Consider the following 22,557-nt stretch of genomic DNA (forward strand, 5'->3'; position numbering starts at 1 on the left):
TGAAGAGAGAGACAGTGTGGGGACAGGTGGTTTTACTGGGGGGTATGTGGGCTCTGTCTAAAACAGGGGTGGGGAACATTTTGGGGGTCAGGGGCTGCTGTCCCATAGAAAAATGTGTCAGGGGAGGGGGGACACACAAAAGTGTGAAGCGAAAAAAAAAAATCACTGACAGGGCCTCCGACTGAGAAGCAGAAAGACACTCACCCCATTCCCCTTGCACACCAGAGCCTCAGAGGGCCTGAGCTAGTAGATTTTGTGGGCCTCCTTAGGCTGTGGGGATGGGATCAAAAATGTGAGAGGGGACTGCCAGGATACAGGATTCGGAGGTGAAGTCTGGCCAGGAGGAAAGGGTGCAGGAGCCTCTGGAGCCAGATCCAGGCAAGCTGGGGGCTGGATCCGGCCCCTGGGCTGTAGGTCCCCCAGCCTTGGCCTAAACTGCTATTTGGCTCTTCTCTCGTCATTGTTTATAGACTGGGCTGATGGGATTCCATGCAGAGTCCTAGCTTGGTTCAGTGCTTGCTAGCGCTGGAATGACTCAGGGCCAGGGGCTGAGGCGTGGCCGCGGTGTGGGGTAGTATTGCAGAGAAAGAGACGGTGCGGGCTGTGAGGTCCCCCACTGAAATCACGGGGAGCCGGGCTAAGGGGTGGAACTTTGGAAGGTGCCATCACAACAGCGAGACGGGGGAGCAGAGGAGGGTGGGCGATGGGCAGGTGGCAGCTAGTGGTGGCGTGAACAATGGCACAGTGGCTCACGGTGACAGAGCGACCAAAGTCAGCAGCAGCGGGCAGCCACGGCAGAGTTGTGAGCCGGCTGCAGTGGCAGTGCAGCAGCTGGAACATTGCTTGATGCTCCCCTGCCTAAGCGGGGCGGGGGGGGGTAATCATGTGAATGCACCCCTCACCTCTGGGCCTTCATGGACTCAGGACAGCAATGGGAGAAGAGGGGAAGGAGGTGTCAAACCAATGAGGGTTGTCAGACTTTCCCACCGCAAGGTGAGAAACAGAGGCAAAGGACACTGCCCAGGGTACTCTGGGGCGGGTGTTTGCGCACGCGCCTATGCTTTTCAGTCATAGCCAAGCTGTTTTCCCAACTGAATTCTGGGTTCCTTTCCTCTTTTTATTAAAACATTTTCCTTGTGAGACACAGAGTCTGTGCTTGTGACTGGGGAAGTATTGCCTTTGAGCCCTGCCCTGCAATTTACTGGGTGGTTGCTCGAGTTGGTTGAGTCCTCTCTTGTTAAGAGAAGCCCTTAAATCAGGGGTCTCAAACTCCTGGCCCTGTCGGAACAGTTGCGCAATCCAGCCCACGAGTCCCGGCAGGCCGGTAGGCTGGCTGTCTGTTACCGTTCACCCCGCCTCTTCCTGCCACCACCCCGCCCTCTCCACCTATGGTACCTTGTCCCCCGAGGGATGTGGCTTCAGGGATTACCGGGGGGGTGGGGGGGAACCGCAGCAGAAGCTAGGACCTCCCAGTAATCCCCTGAAGCCATATCTCTCGGGGGACAGGATGCATTAGGGGAGAGGGCAGGGTGGTGGTGGGAAAGGATAGGGCTTCGGAAACAGTAACAGTCAGCCTCCGCCCCCCCACCAACCCAGGCCTGCTGTAACTCCCAGGCCGGATTGCACAATTGCTCCAGGTGGGGATGGCCTGCAGGCCTGGAGTTTGAGACCCCTGCCTTAGATATTGAACCCAGCCCTTGTTGCTGCGGATTCCTCCTGGCAGAAGGGTTACACACACATTAAAAGACCCTCTCTGCCCCAGACAGCTTTTAAGCTAAGACCTTGCCTCTGCAATCACTTATCTGCACAGAAAACTTGACTCACCCAAGTATTCCCAAAGAAGTGAAAGGGACTGCTTGCACACGAGGTCAAGCCCTAAATAAATATCAAAATAAAACTTTGTGTCTTGCCTTAAACAGTTTTAAAAGGCTGAACTGATTTTGAGTTTTGTTCCCCCTTCGCCAGGGAGTCAAACCTCCCTTTCAAGGGGAACTCCGGTTTGATATGAGAAATGCTACTAAAAGCAGCTCAAACGGTGGCAAGATGCTCATCATGAGTGAAGCAGAGGTTCCAGCTGCCAGGCTAGCAAAACCAGCAGCTGTTGCCGCATAAGGGAGAAGAAATGCTCCTGAAAAAATAGGCCATATATTACAGAGCCGGCTGAAAAGGGAGTGAAGTATTAGCAGCTCATGAACAGCATAAGCCTGATCCTTTAGCTAATAAACGCTTTGACTTCTACCGGAGCAGGTCCGCATGATTCCACCGTTTATCCCTCACTGACCTCGTAGGCAGGATTTCAGTGCGGGAGGGCACTCCAGCTACTGATACAACTACCAAGGCAAAGGGAGTGTTTTGTGGGCGGACTGAAATTTGACATCGGGGGAAGCTGGAACAGTGCATTGGTTGCAAATAACCGTGATGCAGAGTCAGAGGCTGGATCTGGCTTGACACGAATAGGAGGGGGGTGAAGGGAGGGGAAACCTGGTGCTTTGAAGCGCTTAAGGAACAGGAGACTGACAGTGGAGGAGAAGCAGAAAGAGAAGGGATCTGGGATGATAGAAAAGCTTCTACACTCACTGCAGGTAAATGAGAAATCATAGTCTGCCAGTCTGTTTGGAGAAAGTCTGATTGCTACTGCTCTACTGTTGTGTCTGGGGCTCTTGCAGCTGGTAACATATCATGTTTTCTGGGGCACTTTCTGACCCATTCATTCAACCCTTTACACAAAATTTAGACTCCCGGTGACCTGCTGAAGCCTCCTGGATTTTGAAAACACAGATCCACTCCAAACAGCTCAGGGGTTCATTTTCAGAACAGAACGCCTGTATTTTAAAGTAAAATATGTTTTGTATCTAAATAGGAGAGTGTTCAGAGGAAGGTGAAGGACAAATCAGATATCAGATGCAGCCAGATGAATGCATTGTGCTAAGAGGGAGATTTTCAAGGGCACAAAAGTGAATGGGAGTTGCACATGAACTCTCTTTTGTGCCTTTAAAAATCTCCCTCTAAAGACTCTGGTAAAAGGCTGTGTTAGGTGTAACATGCTGGGCTTGTCACCCGAAGATCTCAAAGTGCTTAACTAACCAAGGATAGTTTATGGTACTAGTAGAAATGTGTAGAATGCTAACAGAAGTGGGAAATAGGTGTCATAATGAAAGACGATTGTTTAATGAGGGATGAACAAATAAGAAGTTAAATTTAGTGATATGCCATGTGACCCAGAAACTGGCTTGACTGAACTTGATGTCTTAGGGTCATTTATTTTTTCTGCTGATAGATAATCTTTGCGTGCTGTGAAGATGCCATCAACTTAATCACAGCTGAATATTCCTCACAGACATCCCTTGAGGAGACCTTCTCCCAGATCGTATTTTCGGTTTCTGAGTGATGCTCTGAACTTGGATTCAAAATAAGCTACTAAAAATGTTTGGGCCCATTACAATAATGAATGTTTCAGTCAGGAGAGGTTGCTAGTAGCATTTCACCTGTCTGAAATCACATGCTCCAGTTACCCTGACTTTCTCTAGGATTGGCGAAACACAAAAATAAAGGAACAAGCTGACAGACGTAAAACCAACAGATCCCTAATTGTTTTGGAACCAGCATATTGCAGACAAGCCCCAATAGGGTATGCTGCCACTTGACACTTTTGCACTTGTGTCACTCAGCATGAAGAATACATTCCATGCACTGTACATTTTCTTGGGAGACCGGAGGAAACCAACAGATATTAGTTCTAATCCTCCCAATGGGTGGCATTCGCAGCTGTGTGGAAGATCAGCAGAAAGTCTACATGTTACTCATGCCCCTCCTTAGCCCTATTTTGAGGAATTAAATAGCCCTTGGTTATGCATAGGCTTGTGCTATTTCTTGGCACTGGGGTGTATTTCATCTGAGATTTGCCAAAAAGCTCGTTGGTCAAAAAAGGGCAGCATGTTTGGCACATAACCCCTCCTCAAAGGGAAGCAGGCAAGGGCACCAACAGCAGCCAGGAGCCCATGCCAGGACAGTGGCAAAAAGAGGCAGTTTGACAGCACTCAGACATGATCACAGCCTGTTGCAAACTGATTATGCAGACAAGTAATCCAGGTACTGGAATGGACAGAATGGGCGGGGCCAGAAAAGCACTCAGAGGGCACGGTTTGGGACATTCTGAATATCAGCACATGAAGGAGACATGATGAACAGCAACACATATCTAACGCTCATGTGGTACTTGCATTAATACCAGTGTTTTCAATCCAGGGTCACTGTAGGTCTCTGACTTTCAGTACTAATTAGTTTCTTTCTATCCTAATTTCTCTTACCACCTGAGAAGAAAATTGCAGCTTCCAAGGAGCAAATAACAGTGCCCGTCTTTGTTGTTGTTTAGTACAATATTAATTAACAAAAAGGGATTGTTTTTATGTAAGTTCAGTTATATTTTAGACACAAGAGTGTAATTCTGAACTAGAGGAAAAAATGGTGTTTTCCTTGTAATGAAAGAGCATGTGAATACTCCTCATTTGCATGTATATAGCACCTTGTCACAAATGATATCCAAGTGCTTTCTGAATATTAAGCCTCGTGTGTGATTCAGCTGTGATCCATGAAGCGCGTGGCTGATATCTGTGTCATTGGAAATGGTGCTTACAAAGGGCGGGGAGGGTGTTTTGGGACATGGCACCAGAACCCTCTGAATTCCAGAGGTCAAACTGGAAGGACAGAGGTAGTGGTAATATTCCAGTCTGTCCACAAAGTTCGCTCCTCTCTCAGATACTCCATTTGTGTGTGCTGTGGGCTTCTTCGGGCTTGATTTGCCATCCGTGGGGTTCAGATGCCCTTGCTAGGCTCCTTTTGTTTAATTCCTCCTTAAATGGGGGAAGCAAATCAGCAGCATTTCCCAAGCCCTCCGACTTCTGTTGCCCAAATGAAGGGTCATTCATAGCACCTTGTATAACCTTCACCGTGTGGTGCTTCCCTCCATAGTTACCAATGCTGCCATGTTATTGGCTTCTGAGTCAGAACCCCACTGAAATGAATACAGTAGTTGACAACTCTCAGAGTTGTGGTTTTTATTCAGGCTGAGTATGACTGATATGGTTGCATGGGCTACCCTCACTTCACATTGTCAAGGTTTTCTTCAACAGCTAGAGACTTGTTTTTTAAACCAAAATTAAGATTATGAAAAACAAGACGTCTGCTTGGAACGGGTGCTTTCTCCACCAAATTCATGACTAGGAAAAACACATTATAGAATGTGAAATCTGCCCTCTCCCCCACCCCTGCGAAATCTGGTCTTTTGTGTGCTTTTACCCCATACTATACAGATTTCAAAAAGGAGACCAGCAGTTCTCAAATTGGGGATCCTGACCCAAAATGAAGTTGCAGGGAGGTCACAAGGTTATTTTAGGGGGAGCTGTGATATTGCCACCTTTACTTCAGAGTAGGGTGGCTGCTGAGGGCTCAGCTGTGTAGGCAGCAGAGCAGAAGTGAGGGAGGCAATATCATCCATTCATTTATGCTGCTGTTAGCAACTACTTTGCCTTCAGAGCTGGGCTCTCTGCCAGCAGTCGCTGCTCTACAGCTGCCCAGCTCGGAAGGCAGCACCACCACCAGTAGCAGCATAGAAATAAGGGTTGCATTGCTCTTCTGTACCCTACAATAACATTGTGACCCCCACACTACTCCTCTTTGGGTCCGGACCCCTACAATTACAACACTGTGAGCTTTCAGATTTAAATAACTGAAATAATGAAATGTATGATTTTTAAAATCCTGTGACCATGAAATTGACCAAAATGTACCTTAAATTAGGGAGGGCCCTACTCATTATCTCTCATCTTGAATCTATTGCGGCTTCACTATGGCTTGAGCAATTAATTTCACCTCTTGACATCTTGCTTTGTTCCCATTCCATAGATGGGAAATCATAGCACATGTAGTACTGGGACGATTAATCTGTTAGGCTGTGTCTAGACTGGCAAGTTTTTCCACAAAATCATCTGCTTTTGCGGAAAAACTTGCCAGCTGTCTACACTGGCTGCTTGAATTTCCGCAAAAGCACTGACGATCTCATGTAAGATTGTCAGTGCTTTTGCGGAAATACTATGCTGCTCCCGTTCAGGCAAAAGTCTTTTTCCGAAAAACTTTTGCGCAAAAGAGCCAGTGTAGACAGCAGAGATTTGTTTACCGCAAAAAAGCCCCAATCGCGAAAATGGCGATCGGGGCTTTTTTGCGGAAAAGCGCGTCTAGATTGGCCACGGACGCTTTTCTGCAAAAAGTGCTTTTGCGGAAAAGCGTCCTACCAATCTAGACGTGCTTTTCCGAAAATGCTTTTAACAGAAAACTTTTCCGTTAAAAGCATTTCCGGAAAATCATGCCAGTTTAGACGTAGCCTTAATGTTTATGGAGCACTTGGATGCCTGAGGTGCTTCTCACTTACAGACTGGGAGTCAAATGAGCTACAAAGATGTCTGGGAGTAGAGGTTCATGCACCATATAGCACTGATTCAAAGTGCAGGGAAGTCGATGGCAGCTTCCCCACTGATTTTGGTGAGCTGTGGATCAGATCATAAGTATTGTTGAGGGAACACTAAATGCTGTAAATCAAGGGTAGGCAATAACATGTCAGCAGTTCTCCAGTGCTAGCTCCTAGGCTGTGTCCAGACTCAAGGGTTTTTTCGAAAAAAGTAGCCTTTTTTCGAAAAAACTTCACTTGCGTCTAGACTACAGCCGCGTTCTTTCGAAATTAAATCGAAAGAACACGTCTTTTCTTTCGACGGCGGTAAATCTCATTTCACGAGGAAGAACGCCTTTTTTCGAAAGTGCTCTTTCGAAAAAAGGCATTCTTGAATGCAAACAGGGCATTTTCGAAAGAGAGCATCCAGACTGCCTGGGTGCTGTCTTTCGAAAAAGCGGCTTGCTTTTTCGAAAGTACTGGTTGCAGTCTAGATGCTCTTTTTCGAAAGAGGCTTTTTCGAAAGATACTTTCGAAAAAGCCTCTTTCGAAAGAGGCTTCCAGTTTAGACGTAGCCCTAGTGGGCTGCTGCTGCTATATTTACTTACACTTCCACGGGTACCGGCAATCATCGCTCCCATTGGCAGCAGATCACCATTCTCAGCCAATGGGAGTGATGGGAAGCAGCATGGATCGGGACACAGCTTCCCGCAGCTCCCATTGGCCAGGAACGGCAATCCGTGGCCGACAGGAGCTGTGATCGCTGATATCTGTGGCCATATGGCTCCCGATTGGCACCATAGTTGGGTCTTCATGCTGGAGAAATGCAGCACAAGCAGCAGAGATCCGCAGTGCAGATAAGAGCATTGCAGTGGGGCTGTTTGCCTAAGGTTATCTTTGATGTATGTGCCCTTTGCAGAGCCGGACTTCTCTTCTACTTCCACTAGATGGCATTTAATTTCCTTAGCAAAGCTCCTCATTTGCTTGTTTTCCAACAATTGCTTTCCGGGTATTGTTATGGCCATATCAATGTTAGACTCTATTTTTAATATTTCCATCTCATTATTGTGTTTATTTTTTATCCCCTGAAACTCTCAGATGTTTTTCTCCTTTGGCTGCTGGCATGAATGCACTGCCAGAATCTGAGGCTGGAAAATATAGGCGAGTTTGTATCCTTCAAGGTGACCTTAAATGGCATTAATAGAAGGAAAGCAATCTGATTCCATTAAGAGCACTCTCCTGGATTACTGGCTGGCACAAACAAGGCTCCTTGGTGAAGATGCCAGAGCCTTTCTGCATCACTGTTGTTATTTTGGGTCCTGGGATTTGTAATTGTGTTACCCAGAAAAGCTTAGCTAAGCCTCAGCACCAAGTTCTTGGGGGCACTTGGATTTTCCCCCCCAGATTCCCAGCTGGGCTGACACATCTCCACAGCCAAAGACACTGAGCCTGGGTCGACAGATAGCTGTGTGAGCAGCACTTTTCAGGTGCAGCTTGGGCTCTGAACCCTGTTCCTCTCCCCAGGCTTCCGAGCCAGCACTGCAGGGTCTACACAGCTGTTTTTAGCATGGTAGCCCTAGCCCCACATCCCCAAGGGTGTTGACTCGGGATGGGAGGCTCACTGCTGTGGACCATGTAGACATACACAGAGACGTCAAGTGCCCTGGCCAAGGCCACGCAGTGAATCGGTGCCTCTGCTTTCTGTCCTTTTGATGTAACCACCTGTCATGAGGCTGGCCTCTTAACGGAGCCAGATGCCCAGCCTGCCACTGACAGTGTTCCCTGATGGGCATGAACCAACTCAAGTCTAAACCTGGAGCCCCACGGATCATACGATCAGCCACACTCCAGCCCTCCATCTGGAAAGCTGATAATGCTGTCTCAGGACCCATAAAACCTAGTCCCAGTTTGAGGCCCCACCCCTGCAGTCTTATTGGTGGAGTTCCAGAGCAGCTGATTGGCCTGCTGGCCCTACTTGAGCCAACACTGGGAACCGGGCGCTGTTTGAACAACCACACTTCACTCTGTTCTGGACTGTGTGCTTCCTGCTCCGATTGTGCAGCTTGATTTCCTAGTATCTGCTTCATGGTTTTGACTTCAGTTTCCAATCTCTCGGTATATTGACCCGGCTGACACCTGTGTTTCTGGCTAGCAGGTCTGGCCACTTGTGACCTGGCCATGACATCTGGGTCTAATCAAAGGCTTAGGACCGATCAGTTAAATGAAGCCCCTGAGGCAGGGAGTTTGAAGTAGGCAAAAACTTTCTAGATGGTGGGGCCTTGATAAAGTAGAGGAAAGACTTCAGAACTTTGCAGGCAGGGAGGCCTGAGGATAGCTCAGTCAGGCTCTCTGGAGTAGCTCATGGGAGGGAGTGCTAGCCTCAAGGCAGACCTTCAATGAACAGACACAAACCTCAAATTGGTTGTATGTTTTACAATTAGATTTCACAACCATGTAACCAGTGAACTCCTCAAGCACTAGAACAGTCTGAACTTAGCATCACAGACAGTTCTAGTGGGCATTCTGTTCTATCCTGCCACCCAGACAAGTCCTGCCTTTGTGAGAGATGGTCCCTTACACCAAAAAAATCACAATATTCAGTTTATTTCCAGTCCCAAAGGACCAGTCACTTGCTCCAGGTCAATTGTCCTGCAGACCTCAAACCACGGACAACACTTGTAGCCAATCCTATAATACGAGCTAAAAGTTTCTTAATAAAGAAAAAGAAATGAGTCATTTATAAGGTTAAAGCAGGCAAACATGTCTTAGGTTCCAAAAGGTAATAGAAGCTGCTATAATATGCAAGCGCTATATGTTCTCTAGAGCGAACCCAAATCAAGAAACTTGGGGATCCCTTGCTTATGCTTATAAATGTTGGCTTCTCTGAATTTGAAGAAGCACAATGATAATAATTCCTCTTGGACAGGCATTCTTTTATTCCCTTCCTTTAGTGTTGAAACTGTGATGGAATGAGTGTGTGTGAATGTCTCTCCTTCATGGATATGGGGAAAATAATATCCACTGATGTTCCACAAAGGATATCTATAGGCCTTCTTTTGTTGGGCTGGAGATGTCACCTCTTGTGGTGAACTGGTGTTTCCATTTGGGGTACGTCTAAACTACATGCCTCCGTCGACGGAGGCATATAGATTAGCCAGATCGGCAGAGGGAAATGAAGCCGCGATTAAAATAATTGCGGCTTCATTTAAATTTAAATGGCTGCCCTGCTCTGCCGATCAGCTGTTTGTCGGCAGATCGGGGCAGTCTGGACGCGACGCGCCAACAAAGAAGCCTTTCTTGATCGGCCAGGTAAACCTGGTTTCACGAGGCATACCTGTGCCGATCAAGAAAGGCTTCTTTGTCGGCGCGTTGCGTCCAGACTGCCCCGATCTGCCGACAAACAGCTGATCGGCAGAGCGGGGCAGCCATTTAAATTTAAATGAAGCCGCGATTATTTTAATCGCAGCTTCATTTCCCTCTGCCGATCTGGCTAATCTACATGCCTCCGTCGACGGAGGCATGTAGTTTAGACGTACCCTTGGTAATGCTTTCCTCCTGAGCGTGGGGGGAGGGGTTCCAGTCTCATAGTAAACATTTTTATAATTACAGTGCAAAAACATATCTGTATCCTACTTCATAAGGTTATGCTTAAGAGAGATTAATTCATTAAGCAGTTTATAGGCTTAATAAAGTCTAAACACATTGTTATACATGTGATACCTATTTTAACAGTGCCAATACTTAGGTGAGTCAGACTGTGTAGTGGGGCAATCACCCTGTTCCAGGATAAAACGGGTTAAAAATAGCACTGGGCTGTCCTGGGAGCCAATTAGAGTGAGGCTAGCAACAGCCAATCAGGACCCAGGTAGGCCCTTATAAGAAGGGTTCCTGGAGCGGGGGAATACACTCTTGCTCCAGCTCTGGTGGGAGAAGGCTCTAGCAGCCTGCTAGTGAGGTACCAGGATAGACCAGTGCTGGGGAAAGAAAGGGTGAGCCAGAAGAGCTTTGGCCTGGGTAATTCCAGAGTGAAGCCCAATGACAGGAGTCCAAAGCATACCAGGGCAAAGGCAGCAGGTCCACAGCCTCTTGCCTATGATGAGTAGCCATTTCAGACTGCTTTTTGCCCCTGGAGCCAGGGCAAAATGATGACCGGCAGTGGGTCACTGAGGCAAGGTGGGTTCAGGGCTAGGTGAGATGTGGCCTGGGGGCCAGATCCGGCCCATGGATTGCATCTGGCTGCTTTCTATTTATATCCTGCTGCCTGTGTCACCGAATTTCCAGGCGGTGGATCAGGCAGTAGAACCCTATTTAGATAGCTCATGGGGCACAGTAGTGATACTACCCAGGCAGGGGCTGGAGCTGTGAGCCTTTTAAATAGTGGTAGCAACCCCAGGCAGCATGGTAGGGGCAGAGCCGGGAGCCCTTTTCCGTGGTTTTAATTCAAAGCATCTGGCCCACATAACTCTGGGGGGAGGCTAGTCCCCAGCCCCGCCCCTTCTGCCATAGGCCCCGCCCCTTCTTCCATAGGCCCCGCCCCTTCTGTGGGGGAGCTGATCCATGACCATGTATCAAAATTCATTAAGTAGCCTCCGTGGGAAAATTAATACTCACCCTGGTACATGGGTTTGGGCTTTCCTCAGGTGGAGAACCCCAAAGTGTGGGGCTACTGCCACAGGACAGTACCCTGAGGGAATGTCTCCGTGGTCTGGGAGGGATTTGGGTCCTGATGCAAGGCAGTGGAGAGCAGATAAAAGGTAACAACGGGCGAGACACCAGCCAGAGGAGGGCACTCCCATGCTGAGCTAATTTCTGGAGAGACCAGTGGTGAGTGACAAATTGTTACAGGCTAGTTTCCAGCTATACATTTCTCAGCATTCAGTAAGGCCCGGTGGCCTTGGTGTGAGCTGGCACCTGGTCTGCCAGTGTCACGCCCTGACCAAGAATGAGAGAGACTGGAGAGACTTCCAGGAAGTGGAGATGCCTAAGTCTTTACAGCAGAAAGGACTGACACTGTAACCCAGATACTGGTTTGGGGACTGTCATGACCATGAGGCATGGACAGCAACCTGGGGACTAAGGGGTTAACTTTACCTAGCCAGGTATCTGTTCAGCCAATAAAAATGCAGATAGGGATTTCAAACTGACACAAAGGAATTTTTGGGTTTTTCCCTCCTCTGTCTCTGGGCAGTTTCTCTCCAGCTACTGAGGGGGACAGACACTGTCTCCCTCCAAGAAAAGACTCTTCACTATCTGTAAGTAGGGTAAAGTTTAGATAAATCCGTTTTTATTGTTTTATGGTTTGGGAATGGGAAGCTGATGTTTGCATTTAAAAATGGGTTTTCCTCTACTTTGTAACTAAGTTTTGGCCCATGGTGGAATCCCCCCATGAGTATATTAATTTGTGACTCTTCCATCTAGTCATTATGCTTGCAACAGGAATATTGTGGTGATAATAAAAGTTCTTTCTCTTTTCTTTTTATTAACCTGGTATTGGTTAATTTTTGTGTCCTGGTTTTACTTTTGGGGCTGAGATTTCCCAAGGGGTCTCTCCCTGGTTTCTTGGGTGGTGGCAGAGGATTTTTATCTTCAAAATCTAGGTTTTTAAGATTTTGGGGGGGAAGTTTTATACCAAAGCCTGGACAGATAAGGTTTTGGGGTACTTTTGAGGGCCCCCACTTCTGCATTTATCGTGCCAGAGTGGGGAAGAATCCTTGACAGGGACTTTTAAGTTTTATCTGGGCTCTGAAGTAAGAGCCTTTAGACCAGTGGTCCCCAACCTTTAGAGGCTCCCGGGCGCCCGGGGGCGGGGCCACTCACGCGCCGGGGGTGGGGGCTGCGCGTCCTGGGGCACGCCAGGGGCGGGGATGCCCTTGCACCCGGCGCCGGCATGTGCCCCAGGGCTGTGGCCGCCCGAGCGCCTTGTGTCATGGGTCCGGGGCCGGCGCCGCCGCCCGAGCCATGCGCCTGGGGCCGGCACCGGCGTCACGCGCCCGCATGTGCCCCAGGGCTGGGGCCGCCCGAGTGCTGAGCACCAGGCGCTGGTGCGTGTCGTGTGCCTGGGGCCGGCGCCTCCAGTGCGCCGCACGCTGGGGGCGGGGCCGGCCCAGATTGTCGGCGGGCGCACACAAATGCCCCAGCAGGCGCCATGGTGCCCGTGGGCACCGCGTTGGGGACCACTGCTTTAGACCTATGTAGGAGTCTTCCTTTCAGAAGGCTTTATTGAAGGGATATATACTGCTGTACTGCAGAATGTTTGGCTTCTCCTTGACTGGGTTTCTGACATGATCTCATTGTGACCTTCTTGAGAGGGGGAAACTGAGGCAGGCCATAGCACAGCCGCATTCAGCCCCAAAGGGGGTGCAAATGAGGCCATGATGCCATCTGTACACTGCTAGACCACCTATCCTTTTTATCATCTCTAGCTGACCAGACTGGATGCTGGAAAATCAGCTCCAGCTTTGTAAATGTCTGTCTACAAGTACATTTGATGGGTGACGGGTTCCCCAGCAGTTTCTGGGAATGGTTGCCTTTGTCATGAGCGAGGAAGCCACAAGACACTTATTCAGGACACCCCAAACATGGACGAATAAAGTGTTTATTGCCCCACCATCTTATGGTCTGCAAATGCCGCATGCGCTACAGAAGATGTTGTAGATGGGGGTTACACTTTTCTTTTTCATCAGGGCTATATTTTATATCCCTCTAGTGGTAAACCTGGATTCTTTATTTACCATGAGCCAAAATACGCAGACCTAATGCTGAGCCATTAAGAAAATGGCCTAAAATGTCTTTTTATATGTCTAAAAGGTCCCTGGCATCTCAGAAAGCCTTGTTAGCCTGTAACTTTAAAAACAATGAGTAGTCCTATGGCACCTTAGAGACTAACAAATATATAAACCCCACTTCATCTGATGAAGTATCATTTCACAGTATCTCAGGTTATTCCGGAGCTGAGGTGAGCGCTATGGCACCTTCCAAAGATGTCATGGAAGCAGTGCTGCAGGGCACAGCCTATGTGGCAGAGGTAGAAGACTGTTAGTTTGCAGCTATGGAAGACGGGCTGAGGAGACAAGTTCTGGTTTAAAGAGGCTGCTAAGAGAGGGCTGAGATAGGGAAGGAACGAGGGAAGATGCTGAGGAAGAGGAGCTTATATATGGACGTTTGGTCAGAAAGATGCACGGTCTCTGTGATACTTATCTAGATTTATAGAAAACATTTCTAAAAGTTCCTCACCAGGGCTGCAGGCATCTCTGCAACATGTTAAAATATATAATTAAAATATGACAGATAATAAATGGTGCACTCTGCCCAAACTCAGGCAAAGAAAAGGAGCGAAAGCTTCCAAACATAGATAACAATCCTCTGCACACACAAAAGGTTGGGGAAAATAACACGTTCTGAAGGTCAACTGATTTGGGCAATTTCAGACTGCGTCAGGGAGTGAATTTCAAGGAGCTCCGCCCCCCTCTCCAAAGAAACGCCCTGATGTCAGATTTTGTTTTTTTAATGGAAGCGGTTCAGTTCAGGTCCCTCTGCTGATCACAGCTGCAGCAGCATAGAGTGGGAAGAGATTAGCTTCTCATGTGAGTGTATCCCAGGCCATAATGTGCTTTCGAGCTGTTGGAACAGAGACCTCAAATGTTCACTTGCTTAAGAGCCACCATTTGGAATCCAGCAAAACCCAGTTTTGCTTTCAAATGTGTTTTCTGCAGCAAGAATTGTTGCAGAAAAACAAGTGGGTTAAAATTCTATCTGCTCCACATTGATTTCCAGTTGCACTGCTGTCACATTGGCGAGGAGTCCTGTGGCACCTTATAGACTAACAGACGTGTTGGAGCATAAGCTTTCACGGGCAAAGACCCACTTCATCAGATGCTGTACATGCATCTGACAAAGTGGGTCTTTGCCCATGAAAGCTTATGCTCCAACACGTCTGTTAATCTAAGATGCCACAGGACTCCTCACCGCTTTTGCAGATTCAGACTAACACGGCTACCCCTCTGATGCTGTAACATTGTGGCTACGTCTAGACTACATCCCTTTTTCGTAAAAGGGATGTAAATTAGATGTATCGCAATTGCTAATGAAGCGGGGATTTAAATCTCCCCCGTTTCATTAGCATAAAAATGGCTGCTGCTTTTTTTCGGCACGGAGCTTTGCCAGAAAAAAGCGCCGGTCTAGACGCTGATCTTGTGGAAAATAAAGCCTTTTCCGAAAGATCCCTTATTCCTCTATGAAATAAAATCTTTCCTTCCAAATCTACCCAAGATTTTCTTAACAATGTGCACCTTCTCAAGCTGACAGTTGCAAGAAATCCTCCATCTTCCCCTCCCTCCAAAAAAGAGATTAGTTGGAAAGCCATAAAAATTTCTCTCAAAGTATTCCAGGAAAAAAAAACCCTTCCAGTTTTACTAACTTTTTTTGTAAGTATTTTTTCAGACAAGCTACCAGGTGTGTTTATAGCAAAGCAGCATTCCCAGAAAAAGGCCTGTCTGGGCCAATTTCATAGGCACTGAAGTCAATGAAGCTTGCCATTGAATCCAATAGGAGCAGGAGCAACTCTTCTATTTCAAGGAACATTGGCTGCAAATCCACCAGTTTCTAAAATTCCCACACCGCCACTGAGGCAGCTGCAAAGGAAAGTCCTTTCCACTCTGGGGGAGCTGGCTTTTGTACGAGCTTCCCCTTCCCCCATCCAGATGGGCGAAGGCAAAGGCAGCTGCAGGAGAAGTCCCTGGGGAAATATTAGAAAACTAATTAAAATAATCAGTCAATGCTTTTATCACTGCTGTTAAAAAAAAAATAGAAAAAAACCCCCAGGTGGTCTGAAATGATCTTTCTGGATATTGGTTCTGAAAGATGCTGAGTGCATTGTGGGCATTTTTCAGAGCCTTCAGATCTGGTAGATGTCACTGGAGGATACTGGGACTTGGTGCTTTGCTGGACTGAGGTTCTCTTTTCCTGCTTCTATACCACTGACTTCACAGGAAGCAGGATAAGGCCTGCAATGGCTGTGGTATGTATTAAGCTTGCACATGCAAGTTGGGATGCAGAAACCCAAATTGGTTCCTGAATTGACATAATGTAATGATCCAGAGTGTGCTACCTCTATCCAACCACCATGAAACTCAATGGACAGGCTCCCATTGATTGAAATAGCAATTGATTTGGGCCCCAAGTCAGTGGAAGCATGGAATCTGGCCCAATTGTTCAATTTTATACGAGATGTGTGCGTTAAACGCTGTGGGCCAGATTTGCCCCTGGCATAACTCCATTGAAATTTGGCAGCCCCTCACTCATCAAGTGTTTATTATTAGAGCATCCGTTTCTATTACAACATCCAAACTGTACAGAGAGTGACAATTCCATTCGTTAGCAGCTGGCATTTTAATTTCTCTTTCTGAAGGATTCAGAACAAGCTGAGCACTAGGGAAGTGTAGTCTGGGTGTGCAGATGTTAGCAACCTACACAGCAAAAATGGTGTTTACGGTTTAAACTCCAGGAGTAGGACTTAACCAATTTGGTATAGGTATGACTTTAAAAAGGAGTGGTTCTTCCAAGATTCCCCAAACCTCCTTTCTCATTGTGAGTTTGTATTCATTGTCCCATGTCCTCTTCAGAGCCCTGATGTTATCCCAATTTCCTCCCTTTTCATAACAATCTCCCAATCCCCCATGTCTCCAGAGCTTCATATGGTGGCTGTCTCCAGAGATGAATTAGGTGCTCATGTGTGTCACAGTGACAGGCATGGAATAAAATTTAGATGAGACAGAATTAGGATTAAGCTTTATCTAGAGCAATCCTAGCATTGCCATGCCAGATCAAACCAGTGCTTCATCTGGTTCCATATCCTGTCTCTACCATTGGTCAGCACAAGATGTTTCAGAGAGAGGTGCAAGAAAACCCTGTAACATATAGTTACAGAATAATCTGCCCAAAAGCAGCCTGTGGTTGATTTAAGCGCTGAGTAACATTTTTGTTGTTGTTTTTAATTCAAAGACATACCCAAACCAATTTGATAAACACTTGACTTTGTAGTGAGTTCCAAAGGCTGTGTGTTGTCTATTTCCTTTTACCGGTTTTAATTGGATTATTTTCTTAATTTCAGTTATATCCTACATTCTAATACGGTGGGAGAGGGTAGGTGAAAGTACCTGTTTCACCTCTCATTTTTGGCTGTACCAAGTAAATATAAAATCCAAGACCCCAAATCTACTCCTGCATGAGTTGCTTAGTAAAACAAAATAAAAAAAAGTTGACGAACATGGGATTCCTAGTTTTGTTTGTCTGTTTAACTCGTAGCTGCAGGGGAATTGATAATGGACAAAATTTACAAGGAATGAGGGAGAATTAATCATAGGGCCAGGCTGCGTTGATCCATATGACAATCCTTTAATCCACTGCTGACTACCATCTATGATGGAGCCTGAAAGATAGACCCATATACTTTGTGGAAAGCTTAATCCAAATTCTGTGGCAATGTTCCAGGCTTCTAGGGCACTTTGGCACCGCAGCCTGGAAATTCTGTGGAAACGGCCTGAAATTAAATTACTGATGCCTTCAGCCAATAAATATGGAAAGAGTTGTAACCCCAGTGCTGTTGGTTTGGCTAGTAAATTAGTTTTACCCCATTCTCAGGTTTTAATGTGTCAAGTGGAAGATTTTATCTGAGGCACTCCGTGAGTTGTGTCTGAGCACTTCACAATCTTTAATGTAGTTATTGACACTGGATGCTTCTGAAGTGGGGCAGTGCGATTATCCCCACTTACAGGTGGGAAACTGAGGCACAGATGGAGAATAAATGACAAGACCAAGGTCATACAGGAAGTCTGGCAAAGCCCAGGTCTCTTACTAGCACCTAAAAGACTGAACCATCCTTCTTGTTAGCAGTTGGTAGGTGACAATTAGGTCTTCTTCCCCTTCAAAGAGGTGCTGAATGCAAAGTAAGGTTGACTGGTGCTCTTGGACCTTGGGGAAATGTGGGGGACAATTTGGGGGGTTGGAATAAGCACATGAGTTGGACATTTTTGCTAAAACAATTGGCTCTGAAACAGGGTTGATATTCGAATTGCCATCCTTTGGTTTTGCTGGTAACAACCCAGTTCAGGTTTCCTAGTTGCTACTTAAAAGTGAGGTTAGCAGACCTATGGCTCACAGAGGGGTGAAAAATCTGCCCCCACGAGCACCATAGCTACGCTGACCTAACCCCCGCAGTACATGCAGTTAGGTCGATGGATGAAAATCCCTTCCATGGCTGCAGGAAGTGTCTGTGCTACAGCGACACAGTAGTGGTGCCATAGTTGTGCTTGTTGCACCCACAGCCTCTGGAAGGCATCCCTGAAAGGGTTTCTGCTCATTTTCAAGTTTGTCTTCGCTGTGAGGGTTAGAAACAGGACTGATTTTCATTTAAAAAGCTTGAGATTCTGCAGCTCAGTTCTGCGGTGAGCACGGGAGGGGGGGAGATTCCATTGCTGTAGAAATGTGAACTGCAAAGGCCATGGCGAAAGCCAAGCCCTGCGTAATTAGGAAATGAGGCAGTGCAGATTCAAGGCTGCAGCTCCAGTGGTGGGTGGGTGGGTGGGTGTGTGTGTGTGTCTGTGTGTGTGTGTGTGTGTGTGTGTGTGTGTGAGAGAGAGAGAGAGAGAGAGAGAGAGAGAAGAGTGGAATTTGGGCCTTGTGGGTTTGTTCTTATAAAGTCAGTGACCATTTAAACAAATTCACTACCTGGCCAGGTGTCATGGAAACTATGAAACTATGGCCAGGAAGATGGGACAGGGATGGTTTCAGTGCTTTTGAGAACAGAGATGTGCTCTTTCTTTGTCCAAGGACAAAGCAGGCTGCCATCACAACTGACGCTTCCTTTACAGTCTCTGAGTTAAATCCAGAGGCTATACATAAGGGCTGTGTCTAGACTGGCCAGTTTTTCCGCAAAATCAGCTGCTTTTGCGGAAAAACTTGCCAGCTGTCTACACTGGCCACTTGAATTTCCGCAAGAACACTGATGATCTCATGTAAGATTGTCAGTGTTCTTGTGGAAATACTATGCTGCTCCTGTTCGGGCAAAAGCCCTCTTGCGCAAATCATTTGCGCAAGAGGGCCAGTGTAGACAGGGAAGAACTGTTTTGTGCAAAAAAGCCCCGATGACTAAAATGACAATCGGGGCTTTTTTGTGCAAAAGCGCATCTAGATTGGCACAGACACTTTTCCACAAAAAGTGTTTTTGCGGAAAAGCATCTGTGCCAATCTAGACGCTCTTTTCCAAAAATGCTTTTAACGGAAAGCTTTTCCATTAAAAGCATTTCCAGAAAATCATGCCAGTCTAGACGTAGCCAAGGTGGTGTGAATTACATGTAAGTGGGTATCTGGAAGCATAAGTTGGTGGTGGTTACGTGCCAAATGGTTCTGATTCTGCCCTGCCTCGCATCTTGTGAAGTCAATTACACTTGTGCAAAGTGAGTGCAACATGCTACCGGTAGGGATGTTATATTTCAATTAATTGACGAATCAAATAGTCGATGCAATTTGCATCAATTAGTCAATAGGGCCCCTAGGGCTGTTGCTACACTTCAAAGGTGAAAGTGCTGTGGGGACCACGGGGCCAGCTGGCCCCATGCTCCCCATGGTGTTTTAAAGTGGCAGCGCCACATGGAGCCCGGTGTCAGCTGGGGACTCCCCCGCTGACCCTGGGCTCCATGCGGTGCTGCCGCTTTGAAACGCTGCAGGGAGCCTGGTGTCAGGCTGAGTGTGATGTTTCAAAGCGGTAGCACTGTATGGAGCCTGGAGTCAGCTGGGCACTGCTGATCCTGGGCTCCACTGTGGCACTGCTTCTTTGACACACTGCGTGCAGCCTGGGGACACCCCAGCTGGCCCCGGGGTTTTCCATGGTGTTTCAAAGCTGCAGTGCCGCATGAATCCCAGGGTCTGGCCCCAGGCTCCACATGGCACTGCCGCTTTGAAGCACCCCCTTCCTCCTCCCTTTGCTGCCTGTTTCTGATAGAGGCAGCGGGATGCGGGGAGCGACTAATTGATTAGCCTGTTGACTAGTCATTCAGGGTATGTCTACACAACAAAGTTATTTCAAAATAACAGCTGTTATTTCGAAATAACTTTCCTAGCGTCTACACAGCAAAACCGCTATTTTGAATTAATTCGAAATAGCAGAGCGCTTATTTTAAATTTGGTAAATCGTATTCCACGAGGAATAAGGCCAAATTTGAAACAGCTATTTCAAAATAAGCACTGTGTAGACACACATATTGAAATAGGGGGCCTCCAGCCTTCTCAGGGTGCCCTGGTGGCCACTCCAGCCTCAACCAAGAACACTCCTCTCCCTCCCACCCTCCCCGGAGCTCTTAAAGGGGTTGACTCAAGCCTTCCAGCCCAGAGCCAGCAGTTACTACCCCTGACCCAGTGGCCCCAAAACATAAGCCAGCAAGCCAGTGGCAGCCAGCCCTCCACCGCTCCCCAGGAGCAGTCTGCCAGCTCCCAGGAGCCTGCCAGGGGCTGGAAAAGGCGGGCGCCTGCCTGGTCCAGGGTGGAGATCATGGACCTTATTCAGGTTTGAGGGGGATGCCCCCAACATCCATGATCTCTGCACTAGATGGAGGAATGCGGCCGTCTATGGTAGGATAGCTGCCAGCCTGGCCACCAAAGGCCACATGTGAACCCAGGAGCAGGTTCACATGAAAATCAAGTTGGTCCGGTGAGACCCCTGAGCTTCTCCTCCCCCTTCTTTCCCTTGCTTCCCCCTTCCAGCTCCCTCCTCCCAGGTTTCCCCCTCTCCTCTCCCACCCTCTCTCCTCCCCTCTCCCACCTCCTTTTCCCAGTCTCCCCAGAGTTTCATTCCCTGCCCCAGTTTTGTTAAATAAAGAGAGTTTGTGCTCATGACAATACGTATATTTTATTTGACGTTAGGGAGGGGTAAGTGGAAGGACATGAGGGAGGAATGAGGCACAAGCCCCCAGTGGGGCAGACCAGCGAGGCTCTGAGGGCTCCTCAGGGTGGAATCTCTCCCGCAGGGCCTCCTGGGATACTGACAGCCCCCCAATGGACATCCCAGATGGCAGCCTGCAGAAAGTGAAGCCAGGCATGCAGCAACACGTCCACGAGAAGCACCAGAGTGCCTGGGGCAGCTCTGGTTCCATGTGGCCAAAAGCTGTGGTGTCCCGCAGGCACTCAGGGCACTCCAAGACAGGACTGCTTTGCTGCCCCTCATCGAGGTAGGCAAGCAAGCAGGGAAAGCTGAGAACCGGATGTCCGGGGTGGAGGTCCCTTTAAGCACAGGCCTCAGATAGCCTTAGGCAGCAGCCACACAAGGTAACTCCTAACCTGATGCCCTGCCGGACCTGGTTCCAGCCGGCCTTAAATGTGATTCAGTGTCCACTCAGCGTGGATGCGCTATTTCAAAATAGCAAAACGCTATTTCAAAATGCATTTTGTGTGTAGACGTGTTATTTCGAAATAACTTATTTCGAATTAACTATTTTGAAATAAGATATTTCGAAATAACACTGTAGTGTAGACATACCCTCACATCCTTAGCTACAGGTGTTGTGAATAGAATATTCCATAGACGGTCTCATTCCTCCGACTAGTGCGGAGTTCACGGACGTTGGGGGCATCCCCCCCAAACTTGAATAAAGTCCATGATCTCCACCCTGGACCAGGAAGGTACCCGCCTTCTCCAGCCCCTGGCAGGCTCCTGCGAGCTGGCAGACTGCTCCTGGGGAGCGGTGGAGGGCTGGCTGATGTTTTGGGGCCACTGGGTCAGGGGCTTGCTGGTGGCCACTGCTGGCTCTGGGCTGGCAGGCTTGGAGCTGGCACAGGCAGGGTGGCCAGAGTCTACCCCTTTAATGGCTCCGGGGCTGGGAGAGAGGAGAGTAAGTTTTCCTGGTTGTGCCCAGAGTGGCCACCAGGGCTGCCTGGGAAGGGCTAAAAGCCACTTATTTCGAATTAAGTGTCTACACAGCACTTAATTCGAAATAGCTATTTCTAATTTGACATTACTCCTTGTAGAATGAGGTTTACCAAATCCGAATTAAGTGCGCCGCTATTTTGAATTAATTTCGAAATAGTGGTTTGCACGTATAGACGCTATTAAAGTTAATTTGTAATAACGGCTGTTATTTCGAATTAACTTGGCAGTGTAGACATACCCTCATAGAGCTGAAACCCACAGTGTCATTTTGAAAATATTTAGGTGCTATCAACACTAGGAACTGAACTCTGCCATTTGGGATTAAAAGGATGAGAAATATCTACCTGTGTGGGCTGGGACCCAGATCCTCCCCTCCCTCAGTATGCTGATATTTAATCTGGAGTCATTTATTCCAAGCACTAAATGCATAGACCCATACAACAGACTTCCATGCTGCTTTTTTCTGTAGCCACATTCCATGCTGTGAATAAGTGCTCCTGCTTTTATAAACCAACACCCCAGCTAATCCCATTTCAAAACAAGGCCAAAACAAGCCAGTCCCTGAAAGAACACCAACACTTTGTGACTGGATCCCTGGCATGCAGTCTATGACTGTTGACCTTAATCCTTACTCCCCTTTGTCTCCCTTCTCCTTATCCCCTTGTCCCCCATATGTCCCCTACCCCCCCAAAAATCAACAAGCTGCCAGCAACTTTAAAAGCCTGACAAGCAAAAAAAGTAGCCAACGTGTCTAATCCAAGTGAGACTGTGTGGGTATGTCTACAATACAAAGTTAGTTCGAACTAACAGACGTTAGTTCGAACTAACTTTCATAGGCGCTACACTAGCGCTCCGTTAGTTCGAATTTAATTCGAACTAACGGAGCGCTTAGTTTGAACTAGGTAATCCTCATTCCACGAGGATTAAGCCTAGTTCGAATTTACTAGTTCGAATTAAGGGGTGTGTAGCCCCTTAATTCGAACTAGTGGGAGGCTAGCCCTCCCCAGGTTTCCCTGGTGGCCACTCTGGCCAACACCAGGGAAACTCGTCTGCCCCCCTCCCGGCCCCGGACCCCTTAAAGGGGCACGGGTTGGCTACGGTGCCCGTGCCAGGTGCAAGCCTGCCTGCACCCAGCCAGCAGACCCTGCACCTGGCACGGATCGAGCCACCCACCCGATGCCCCCCAGCCCTCCCCCTCTTC

At 47.9% G+C, this 22,557-nt stretch overlaps 1 protein-coding gene across 7 annotated transcripts in view; it reads left to right on the forward strand.

The window, feature by feature from the left end:
* The first annotated feature begins 2,423 nt into the window (after positions 1-2,423).
* Positions 2,424-22,557, forward strand: part of ST8SIA5 (ST8 alpha-N-acetyl-neuraminide alpha-2,8-sialyltransferase 5) — a 230,207-nt gene continuing 210,073 nt past the window's right edge. For 4 of the 7 annotated variants that reach the window (XR_016349960.1, XR_016349961.1, XR_016349959.1 and 1 more), the window contains exon 1: positions 2,430-2,582. The gene's annotated coding sequence lies outside the window, so the exon portion shown is untranslated. Of the gene's footprint in view, positions 2,583-22,557 lie in introns of all 7 variants that reach the window. The other 3 variants (XR_016349963.1, XR_016349964.1, XR_016349962.1) reach the window with 3 other exon arrangements.

This window comes from Pelodiscus sinensis, chromosome 6, assembly GCF_052426305.1.
Source record: "Pelodiscus sinensis isolate ZL-2025 chromosome 6, ASM5242630v1, whole genome shotgun sequence".
Classification (NCBI taxonomy): Eukaryota; Metazoa; Chordata; order Testudines; family Trionychidae; genus Pelodiscus; species Pelodiscus sinensis.